Below are 11,400 nucleotides of genomic sequence, written 5' to 3'. Positions count from 1 at the left end.
GCCCCATACGTGAGTACTTACCTGGAAGAAACTCTTACACAAGTCCAAGGGCAAGGAGAACCACGCAGGAACGTTTATCACTGTGCTGTCTGTGACAGCTGGCACTGAGACCCTGCATCTACTGAACAGAAGTTTTTCACGGGACCTCATGGAGTGAAACGCTTCTACTCACCTGTGTCCATTCCTCCACTGCCAGCTGTCTGGTCTTTGCAGCGTGGTCCCTGTCCCCCGGCAGTCTCAGATCACTGTCCTGGAACAAATTCGCCATTCTATGTTCACTCTAAAATAAGTAAAATAATAATAAATATTTCATGATTAATAGTTTGCCTTCCTCCTTGGAAATTTGATGAGCTTTTGAGGAATCACTACTTGGTTAGCCTGAGTCTGTTAATAAAAGATGCCCAAAGAAATGTATCCTGGAATTTATTTTTCACACCGTAAAGTTTTGCACCACAAGAAGCAGCATTCCAACATCTTTGAAGCTATGGGTGTTTTCCTCAGAATTTCAGTGATGAAGGTGGCGTCCCTCCCACAGAAACCATTAGTAAAAGGATTACTCAGCATTTCATGCCTTTATCCTCTCTTACCTCCTTCCTCAGGTCAGGTGCTCAGATTCAGATGGAAAGTAAGCCAATGGGAAACAATAATGTCTTTTCCAAAGGCTTCTCTTCCTTTTTATGTCAATGGGCTGACTTGGCATTTGTTGTCAGCCTTCAGAGCCCTTCACACTTCCCTGGAAAGTGTTGAAAGCAATTTATAAGTTCTCAGCACATATAGTAAATAGGTTTTCAAAACAACCTCTTTTAAAATTGCCAACAATATATAGACTGGGTGAGACTCTGTTTAGTCTCTGTTGGTTTGCCTTGGGAGACATTACCAAATAACTACAAAGACCGTAGGGACTGAGGTAGCAGTTCAGTGACCAGAAATCATTGATGTTCTCCGACAGGCTTGTCATTGCGCACACACACAATGTTCCAGAAATGACAATACACTGACATCAAATTACTTCTCTCAAGCTGGTTTTAGGTCTACAAGTTCAAAATTTTTCATCAGATCAGGTGTGAATATCTACAGCTGTCTCCTCCCCCGCCATCCCCTTGTCGTTCTGCTCCTAACTAACCCCACCTGCCTCTGGAGAACTAGCCCCTCCCACACTCAGACCCCATACTCTGAGTCTCTACCAACCCCAGCTCCAGAGTTGAACATATAACTTGAGTGTAAGCCAATCAGGACACTGCATTTCCATGGCCATAGCCATTCACTTAGGAATGGTCATATGACCCAACCAGAGCCAATAAACATGCAGTAAGATGCTGCTGGGCTTCTGGGGAAGAGACAGGTGTTTTCATTTCTGGATTTAAGCTGTGGAGACTCGGAAAGCATTGAGATTTGTTGCCACCATCATGTTGCCACATGAAACCTGCGATTCCAGTCAAGACAGAAAGAGGCAGAGCAGAGATACCAAAAGAAACTGATTCCTTAAATTCAGCAATGTCTGAAACTATAACTGGATGGTTCTGTTAAATGAAACAATTTGTCCTTTTTTCTGCTTACACAGGTTTTTTTTAAAGTTTAATTACTTATTTTGAGAAAGAGAGAACCAGTGGGGGAGCGGCAGAGAGGGGGGCTGACAGAGGATCTGAAGCAGATTCTGTGCTGACAAGACAGAGCCAGACGTTAGGCTCCAGCTCACAAACCCTGAGATCATGATCTGAGCCGAAGTCAGACGCTTAATGGACTAAGCCACCCAGGTGTCCCATGGCAGGTTTTGATACGATATTCTTTTACTTCAAAACCAAGCCATACAAAAACGCTGAGTGCTCCACCACATACCCTGATTTTAAGTTTGAAAAATATATTCAGTGTAGGTAAAAATATAAATTGAGTGATGTGATAAATAGCCTGTATATCTGTGTTTCCCAAACCAGCTAGCACATCCTGGTCACACACTATAGCTTTCCAAAACTCTGTGTGTGTGTGTGTGTGTGTGTGTGTGTGTGTGTGCGTGTGTGGTATGTGTGTGTGTTGGACTGATTGAATAAGTGGACCCAGAAAGAGTAATTCATGTCAAGTGTTAGGGAATCCTTGGGTCTCAAAGCAACGATCACTGGAATTTGTAAGTTCTCTGGTAAATATGCAACTGCCTGTCAATGCTGAATGAGCAGAACTCACTAAAAGCTAAGCCACAGAATAAAATGCCTGTGAGCAAGAAGGTTCTCACTGACCATCTCCTGGCAAGGCCACCTGTCTCCCTGAAACAGGGAACAGACAAACCTAAGGGAAGACCTCTCCCATCCCCACCTCCACATTGCAGGTGCACCCCTGGAGCAGTGAAAAAGCAGAATCAGGGCCTCAGAGTCCCTTCCACATCAAAGGGATGTGAGGGTGAGAGCTGACATGGGCAGCATGAATTTACAGAAGAAACTCATGCAGAGCCTGAGGTCCACAGCAAGAAAAAGCCGGCTTTCTCCTGACCGTGGCAAGTCAAGCATTCTCAGCAATTCAAAACTCTTTTCAGACAGGGAAGGCACAACACTCCAGAAAGAGAAGTCTTCATCAGACCTAGAATTTAAGGGAGAACCTAGACTTGAGCAGGAATGGCCTCAGAAAACTATAAACTGAGCAAAGTTTTGTTCTTATCACTGAAGCCTGTGTCCCTTATCAGTGCCTCCCTCCAGAGGTCAGGGCTCCTCCATGGCTTCAGTCACTGAAGGGATGAGTTAGAGATCAGTGTGAGCAAAGGGACACCAAGAAAAGGAAGGAAGGAAGGAAGGAAGGAAGGAAGGAAGGAAGGAAGGAAGGAAGGAAGGAAAAGGAAGGAAAAGGAAAAAAAAGAAAAGAAAAGAAAAGAGAAAAAAGAAAAAGAAAATAGAGGGAGGGAGGAAGGAAGGAAGGAAGGAAGGAAGGAAGGAAGGAAAGAGGGATGCAGAGGATATAGCCAGTCTTCAGGTGAACTCAAGTGGTGATACTTCTCAGGCATTGACAACATTCTCAGGCATATCCCCAAACTTCCTTCTCTATATAAGAAATGAAATTCCACTGCTGGTGTTGTATTCCTTTAGCTTTTGACTTTAATCTCATTAAGATACAGATGTCTTTGGAGAGAAAGTGGCTCAGACATTAAACTGTTATATATCATTTGCTCCTCTGTGTGAAAGCTTTTTATTTTATTAGAGAAGAAAGTGTGATATCTAGGAAGAGAAATACAAGAGGAAGACAGGAAAATGGGATGCCAATGAGAGGAAATGGTATTTGGGCAAGTGGTACTCTGAGATGGGCACAGCACAGACTTTGGAGTCAGAAAGATGTGAATTCAAATCTTGATTCTCTTATCTACTAACTTTTACATTGGGCTACTTACTTCACTTCTTTGAACTTCATCCTTCTTTGTGAAATAGATATATAAATGCCGTCTCTATGCCTTAGATCATTGCATCCTCTCTATCTCGAATGCCCACATACTCCTTGCCATTTGCCTGCTGACCCTGACTCAGGCTATCTGTGATCCTGAGGAAGACTGGACTTCAGCGTCCACTTACGTAGAACAGAGGCAACATCAGATGTAGCCATTGCTATTCTGCACTGTGACTTCTCCCTTTGACTGTCCCCACTGCAGTGAGATGGCTTTGAGCCCCAGGGCCTGTGTGTTACTCACTGGTGCATCCCCAGTGCTTAGGAAATTTGAAAACATCAGGGAAAGGATCTTGAGAGCTCTCTCCTAGGAGAGACGGAGACACTGAGCTTGAGTGAGCCAAGGAAAAGTAGGGGCCCCCGTGGAAGGCTGTTCCCTTACCACATGGGGAACAAAACGATGTCAACAAAGCTAAGAGAGGGATGGGCAGCTGTACCACTTTTCCCTTCTCCAAACCAGCTTCTTAACCTGGCGCAGAAGCCTGAATGGAGACAAGGCAGGAATTGTGACCACTGTTATTAGACAAAGTTGAATTCAAGGTCAAAAGCACAGTGTGCGGTCACTTCACAATGATGAAGGATGCAATCCACAGTGGAGATAATACTGTCATGAACCATTAAGAATCAAATAACAAAGCATCAACATCAGTAAAGTAAAACCATAGGAAATACAAAGAGAAATTGACAAAAATAGGAAAGTAATAAATGGTTTAATACACCTTTTAGATCTCTGACAGATCAAGTATATGAAAATAAGTAAAGATATAAAATACATGAAGAATATAATTAAAATTATGTCTTTCTAGGTTGCTATGGTGCATTTACAAAAATTGTCATCTTTTGGGCATAAATTCCAAGGTGCTGTAATGCAAAGCACTACATTCTAAGATTACAATACAATAAAATAATAAATAAGTAGCAAACAGGAACATAGAAAAGCCAAACACTTGGAGATTTGGGGGACAACATCTCTCCTAATTAACTATTAGGTCAAAGGTAATAGATAAATTATAATTATCAAATATTTTAAAAATAAAATAATAGCATTACCAATTAGAACTGGGAAACGTTCAGGGCGCCTGGGTGGTTAAGCATCTAACTCTTGGTTTCAGATCTGGTCATGATCTCATGGCTCATGAGTTGAGCCCCACATGGAGATCCTTCTGGAGCCCTGCTTTGGGCTCTGTTCTGACACGGCAAAGCCAGCTTGAGAATCTCTCTCTGCCCCTCCCTTACTCATGCATACCCTCTCTATCCCTCTCTCTTTCTCACAATAAATGAATAAAGTAAAAGAAAAAAGAACTGAGATATATTCAAAATTGTACTTTTAGGGAAATTCACAACCTCAAACACTTACATTACTAAACAAATAAGAATAAAAATACATAAGCACTCAACATAAAATGTTAAAAGGAAAAGAGAAAAAGAAGTTAAAGAAAAATATAAACTCAAAAAACAATGAATTTGTGATCAACAAATAGTAGAATTAAATTAAGAGCAGTTTCTTTGGGGGAAAAAAATCAATAAAACCAATACATCATTGGGCAGCCTAATCAGGAAAGAAAGAGAGAAAGCACAAAATTATAACCTTAAGAATCAATAAAGGAGAAAACACAAATGCAGAGAAAAATCCAAAGATACACAGGAGAGCATTTTGCCCAACACTGTATTAGTAACTTTGAAAATATGAATAGAACGTATCTGTCCTTATCCCAAAATGTCATATTAGTTTTCTTTACCACAGCCTTGCTGCTTCTGAATGACAGTCTCTGGGAAATCATAATGGTGACTCCTGTGGAACAGACATTGTGGGAGATTCGCAGCATCTCACTGATATGTAAAGATGGCCCGTGAAGTAGGTACTCCTATTATCATCCTTCTGATTTCACAGATGAACAAACAGTAACTTTGAGAAATTAAATGGTTCATCCAAAACTCCATAGCTAATGAGGAACCATACTGCAACTTGACCCCAACCAGCCTGAATCAAAAGCCATATGAGTGTGCCTCCAGCTGGACGCTCTGATGCTGCTGGCCCAGGGCCCACACACGGAGTGCGATGCAAGGCCCCATCTTGCCTCCCAACAGAGTGTCCGCTGACTGGCACCTGCCACGAGACAGACCTGGTACAAGATGCCCTACAGATTCTGCTCACTGCATTCCCACGGCCATCCTAACACTCATGTTATTATTATAATTCCCATTTTACAGAGGGGGAAAGTGAGACATAGAGAGCTAAAGTGCTTACCTAAAGTAAGACAAATCTAAGAGGCAGAGGCGGGATTCACATCCAGATCTGGGAAACCACCGAGCTGTTTTCTTTATCCTTCACCAGGCACTCTGATCTACTTGTCTCCATGGGAAGTGTCAGGTTTCTTTATAGTGTGGGAGGGAGTTCATGGGATCAAGAAATGAAACATTTCCCAAGAAAATTAGAAGGCCACGGCCAATAATAACTACAGAAGAAATATTGCCACAAACTGTGGTGCTTTTGATAATTCTCACGAGAAGATGCATTATGTTAGTTTATCATTTTAAATAAATTCTCAACAAGCTATTTACCTGTCAGTCTGTATCTGTGGAGACTGTTTTTGTAACATCAGATAAATGAGCAATTAGAGACTTTAAAAGGCTCTTAAATGTGGTGGAGCTTATAAACCTAAACTCCCAGGAACAGTAAATGTCACATCAAATGGCCTCAGTATACATTTCCTGTCTACCCTTTGTTTCAGCAGCTGTAATATGGTACTCTGCATCTGAGGCTGAACATACCTGCCTGGGGACCTGGGACATAGGTCACTTGGATTCCAGACCCACCTGTCCTTGGATGACCTTGACCAAATCAACATTTCTATCAGTTATTTGCTAATAAAATGAGAGGGTTGCAACTAGGATATTATGAAAGTTCTCCAAGCTCCAATGATCTATAGCTTCACAAACCAATGACTTTGACTTTGCATAGCATCATTCTTTATACGTACCTATGCAGGATCCTACACAAAGGCAAGTGTAGCCCTCAATAAATATTAGTTATCATTGTCACCATCATTATTACTTGATGAAGTCATAAAGTCTATCCATAGCAAAAGAAGCAGAACCAGGATCTAAAATTCTACCATTAGAGACTCATTTCTTTTGTTTTAAAAGGTTTTAAAATATCTCAGATAGGGAAAATGTTCTACAAAATTGATTGTTTAGGAAGCAGAAATCTTTTTTTTAAGTAAAACTCTTTAATGAGCCCCTATAAACAAGAGGTATTGAGTTTTTCTGGGGGAAGTGGGGAATAGAGCAGGGACAGGGGAATGGACAGGGATGCCTGGAAGTTTCTCCATTCATTTCTTTCACTCTCATATGGACACCAAGGCAGTGCTTCAAAACCCTGTGATTCCTCAGAAGACCATTTACAATTCATTTCTTTAAGACAAAACCATTTGCCCTCTTTACAGATTAAGGAGCCAATAAAGATTAAGATAAGTGATTGAAAATGGAGAACAGTGGGGTAGGTGCAGAGGAGGCCAGATTCCAGGATGGAAGGAAGATGAAAGAAGCTAACCTTTACTGAAGGTCTTCTATCCATTGTGTATTTTGCCAGATTCTTTAAATATGCAATAAGGGGAATGCATTTAAATTATACATATTTACCAAGGCCTGGTTCCCATGTCAATCCCTTATCTTGTGCACCAGATCCCATCCTCGCTTCTCTACTTAGAACACTGCTCTCTCCTAAATCAGCATCTGCCACCCGAATCACAGTTGTGGCTTCCTGCCTCCCACCAATCCACAGTGTGCTGTCAGTGTGGCATTCGGACCAATCCGCAATCATTGTGCTCAGAGTAAAAGCCGAAGTCCTCCAGTGGCCTCTGAGAGCTACGTGATCTGGGCCTGATGCTATCTAGCCTCACCTGCTGGTTCACTCCCTCACACTCTGCTGCAGGGATGCTGGCTCCCTTCTGTTCCAGGAAGATCCCAGGCACCCTCCTGCCGTGTTACCTTTGCATCAGCCATCCCCTCTACCCAGGACACTCTTCTACAGTTATCCACACGGCCCTCTCTCTACCTCCTGTAAGGCTTCTCTCCAATACTCCCTTCTCCACACATTTCCCTATTTAACACGACTGCCCACTCACCCACTTGTGCCCTTTGACCTCCCCTCCTGTTAAGCCAATTCGTACACTGAAGTCTTAACCCCCAGGAACTCTGAATGTGACCTTATTTGGAAATAGGGTCATTGTCAGTGTAGTTAGTTAAGATGAGGTCATGCTGGAGTCCTGTGGGTCCCTAATTCAACATAACTGGTATCCTTATAAAAACGGGAAATTGGACATGGAAATGGACATGCCCAGAGGGAGAATACCACATGAATACTGAGATTTTTCTGCCACCAGCCACGGAACAACCAAAAGCCAGGAGAGCCACCTGGGACAGAATCTTCCCAGACCCCTGCATCTCAGACCTTTGGCCTCTAGAATTGTGGGCCAACAAATTTCTGTTGCTTGTGCCACTCAGTCTGTGATACTTTGTTACCACAGCCCTAGAAACTAATACACTCCCTCTGCTCTGCTTTCCTGTTTCCCACGGGCCTTTGTAATGTGTCACACAATATTATTTCTTCCTTTTTAAAAAAATATAATCTATTGTGGAGTTAGCTAATATACACTGTATATAGTGTGCTCTTGGCTTTGGGAGTAGATTCACATGATTCATAGCTTACATACAACACCCAGTGTTCATCCCAACAGGTGCCCTCCTCAATGCCCATCATCCATTTTCCCCTCCCCTTCCCCTTTAGTTTGTTCTCTGTATTTAAGAGTCTCTCTAAGGTTTGTCTCCCTCTCTTTGAAACTATTTTTCTCCCTTTCCTTCTCCCATGGTCTTCTGTTAAGTTTCTCAAATTCCACATATGAGTGAAAACATATGATATCTTTGACTTATTTCACTTAGCATAATACCCTCCAGTGACGTCCACGTTGTTACAAGTGGCAAGATTTCATTCTTTCTCGTTGCCAATAGTATTCAATTGTATATATAAATCATATCTTCTTAATACATTTTATCCTAAAATTTGTATGGAACCACAAAAGACCCTGAATAGCCAAAGTAATGTTGAAAAAGAAAACCAAAGTGGGAGGCATCAAAATCCTAGACTTTACCCTCTACTATAAAGCTGTAATCATCAAGACAGTATGGTATTGGCACAAAAATAGAATGTAATGGAAAAGAGAACCCAGAAATGAACCCACAAATGTATGGCCAACTAATCTCTGACAAAGCAGGAAGAGCATCCAATGGAAAAAAAGACAGTCTCTTTAGCAAATGGTGCTGGGAGAACTGGACAGTAACATACAAAAAAATTGAAACTGGACCACTTTCTTACACCGTACACAAAATAAACTCACGATGGATGAAAGACCTTAATGTGAGACAGGAAACCAAAACCCTAGAGTAGAATACAGGCAACAACCTCTTTGACCTCAACCACAGAAACTTCTTACTCAACAGGTCTCCAAAGGCAAGGAAATTAAAAGCAAAATGGAACTACTGGGACCTCATCAAGATAAAAAGCTTCTGCACTGCAAAGGAAACAATCAACAAAACTAAAAGGCAACAAACAGAATGAGAAAAGGATTTGCAAATGAATATTGGATAAAGGGCTAGTATCCAAAATCTATAAAGAACTTACAAACTCAGCACCCCAAAACCAATCATTTCTTCCTTTTCATGTCTATTGTCTATCTCCTTTGGATTATAATATAACCTCTGAAGGGGCACAGATCTTGGTCTACATGCTCACTGCTATCTAATATAAGGGGATTAAGCAAATGATTCCAACTGAATGATTAAACAAATACATTGACCTCCTTTCTTCTATGTTCTCCAGAAACTATCATAAAATTCGACCTTACTCTTGTGCACCTTAGTTCTCAGACTTATCTTCCCTGACCTACAGCCCTCCTCTACCTTACCCACTCTCACTGGCTATCTTCCCACCTGGAGAAACAATAAGAGCATGTTGAGAGGGATGTGGTCTAAGAGTATGCAGTTACCCTCATGTTGCACATATTTAATCCCCGTATTAGCCCTGTGAAGCAGACACTGTAATCCCATTTTATGGATAAGGCAACTGAGGTTTATAAAGGTTAAATAATATGCCCATAGCATCCTGTTTGGAAAACACTACACATGCTGACCTATCCTCTTCCTTCTTTAGCAGGGCAGCCTCTGAGGAGCAGGAGCAGCATGGTCATCTCTGTGTTGCAAGTGCGCAGGCCAGGCGGGCACACATAGGTGCTTTGTGAACACTGCTGGACTCTCCACTGTGACATCCCGGCAAGCGGCAAAGCTGGGCTGCAGTGCAGCCTGGACCCATGGCCAGTGCTCCTGCCGCATAGCTTGCCCTGCCAGCAGAACAGGGGCCACATCACAGCTGCCTTTTATATTTCCAAAATTTTTCAGCAGCCTCATTTCCCCACCATCCGCCCAAAGCACTGTCCCCCTCAACCCAGCCCCAACCATGTTAACACCTGCTGGACACCCTCCCATATACACAAGTACAAATGTGCTTGCATATAATTTTTGCCTTTATTTTTTTTAACGAGGTCTCCTACATTCATGCATGCATCTCACTTTTCTCATTCAGCAACATTCTCGAAAACTCATCCAAGGTGAACTGGTTTGCCTCTAAATATTTCCTTTTAATGACTGCATGGTGTCACAGTTTATTCAACCATATGTCACTGTTGGGTATTCAATTTATTTCCAGAATCTTTTTTCCCTTGTGTTAGTTTTGCTACATTAAACATTAATACCTGGATAACATCTATGGATAGATTCCCATGAGTGAGATTATTATATTAAAAATTAAATGTATTGGGGCCCCTAGGTAGCTAAGTTGGTTGAGAATCTGACTCTTGATTTCATCTCAGGTCATGATCCCATGGTTGTGGAACTGATTCCCATTTGGCTCCATGCTGAGTATGGAGCCTGCATAAGATTCCTTACCTCTCTCTCTCTCTGCCCCCAATCTCTCCTTCTCTCTCCAAAATTACTATCAATAGAACTCCCCTATGACCCAGCAATAGCACTGCTGGGGATGTACCCAAGGGATACAGAAGTGCTGATGCATAGGGACACATGTACCCTAATGTTCATAGCAACACTTTCAACAACAGCCAAATCATGGAAAGAGCCTAAATGTCCATCAACTGATGAATGGATCAATCAGATGTGGTTTATATATACAATGGAATACTACATGGCAATGAGAAAGAATGAAATCTGGCCATTTGTAGCAAAATGGATGGACCTAAAGGGAGTCATCCTAAGCGAAATAAGTCAGCAGAGAAGGACAGATACCATATGTTTGCACTCATAGGTCTAACAGGACAAACCTAACAGAGGACCATAGAGAGGGGAAGGGGGAAAGAGAGCTGGGGAGAGTGAGGGACACAAATCATGAGAGACTACTGAATACTGAAAACCATGGACTGAAGGGGAAGGGGGAGGGAGAGAAGCAGGTGATGGTCATGGAGAGGGACACTTGTGGGGAAGAGCACTGGGTGTTATATGGAAACCAACTTGGTAATAAACTATATTTTAAAAAAGGAAAAATAAATACATAAATAAATCCTTGAAAAACAAAAAGAACAAAAAATAAAAAAAAATAAAATCAGTCATTCAATCAAAAAGATCTCTCAAAAATATTAAATGTATATATGCTTCTATTGCTTATAATGCAAATTCTCAAACATATATAAAAGTAAAGGAAACCAAATAATGAGCCCCCTAAACCTAATGCTCAGAGTTTCAGTGGTTATAAACTCATGGCCAATCTGGTTTCATCAAATCCATTACCCATAGTCTAGAATGTTTTGGAGGAAGACTGTTACTCTATCACATAATCTGTAAATATTTCTGCCTGTATCTGTAAATGTTGAAAACTTCTTAAAATATTACCACATAAAATAATACCATTATCAAGCCTAAAAA

The 11,400-nt window shown here is 41.5% G+C and overlaps 1 long non-coding RNA gene across 2 annotated transcripts in view; it reads right to left on the bottom strand.

Annotated features, from left to right (window-relative positions):
- The window catches only part of LOC115292206, a 74,992-nt gene extending 69,785 nt beyond the window's left edge, over positions 1–5,207 (bottom strand). For both annotated transcript variants that reach the window (XR_003908857.1, XR_003908856.1), the window contains exons 1-3: positions 5,154–5,207; positions 588–733; positions 173–280 (exon numbers count right to left, since the gene is read on the bottom strand). This is a non-coding gene — a long non-coding RNA (uncharacterized LOC115292206). The remainder of the gene's footprint in view (positions 1–172; positions 281–587; positions 734–5,153) is intronic.
- Positions 5,208–11,400: the final 6,193 nt, after the last annotated feature.

Source organism: Suricata suricatta, chromosome 5 (genome assembly GCF_006229205.1).
Source record: "Suricata suricatta isolate VVHF042 chromosome 5, meerkat_22Aug2017_6uvM2_HiC, whole genome shotgun sequence".
NCBI lineage: Eukaryota > Metazoa > Chordata > Mammalia > Carnivora > Herpestidae > Suricata > Suricata suricatta.
This window is presented reverse-complemented; position numbering and strand designations above follow the sequence as displayed.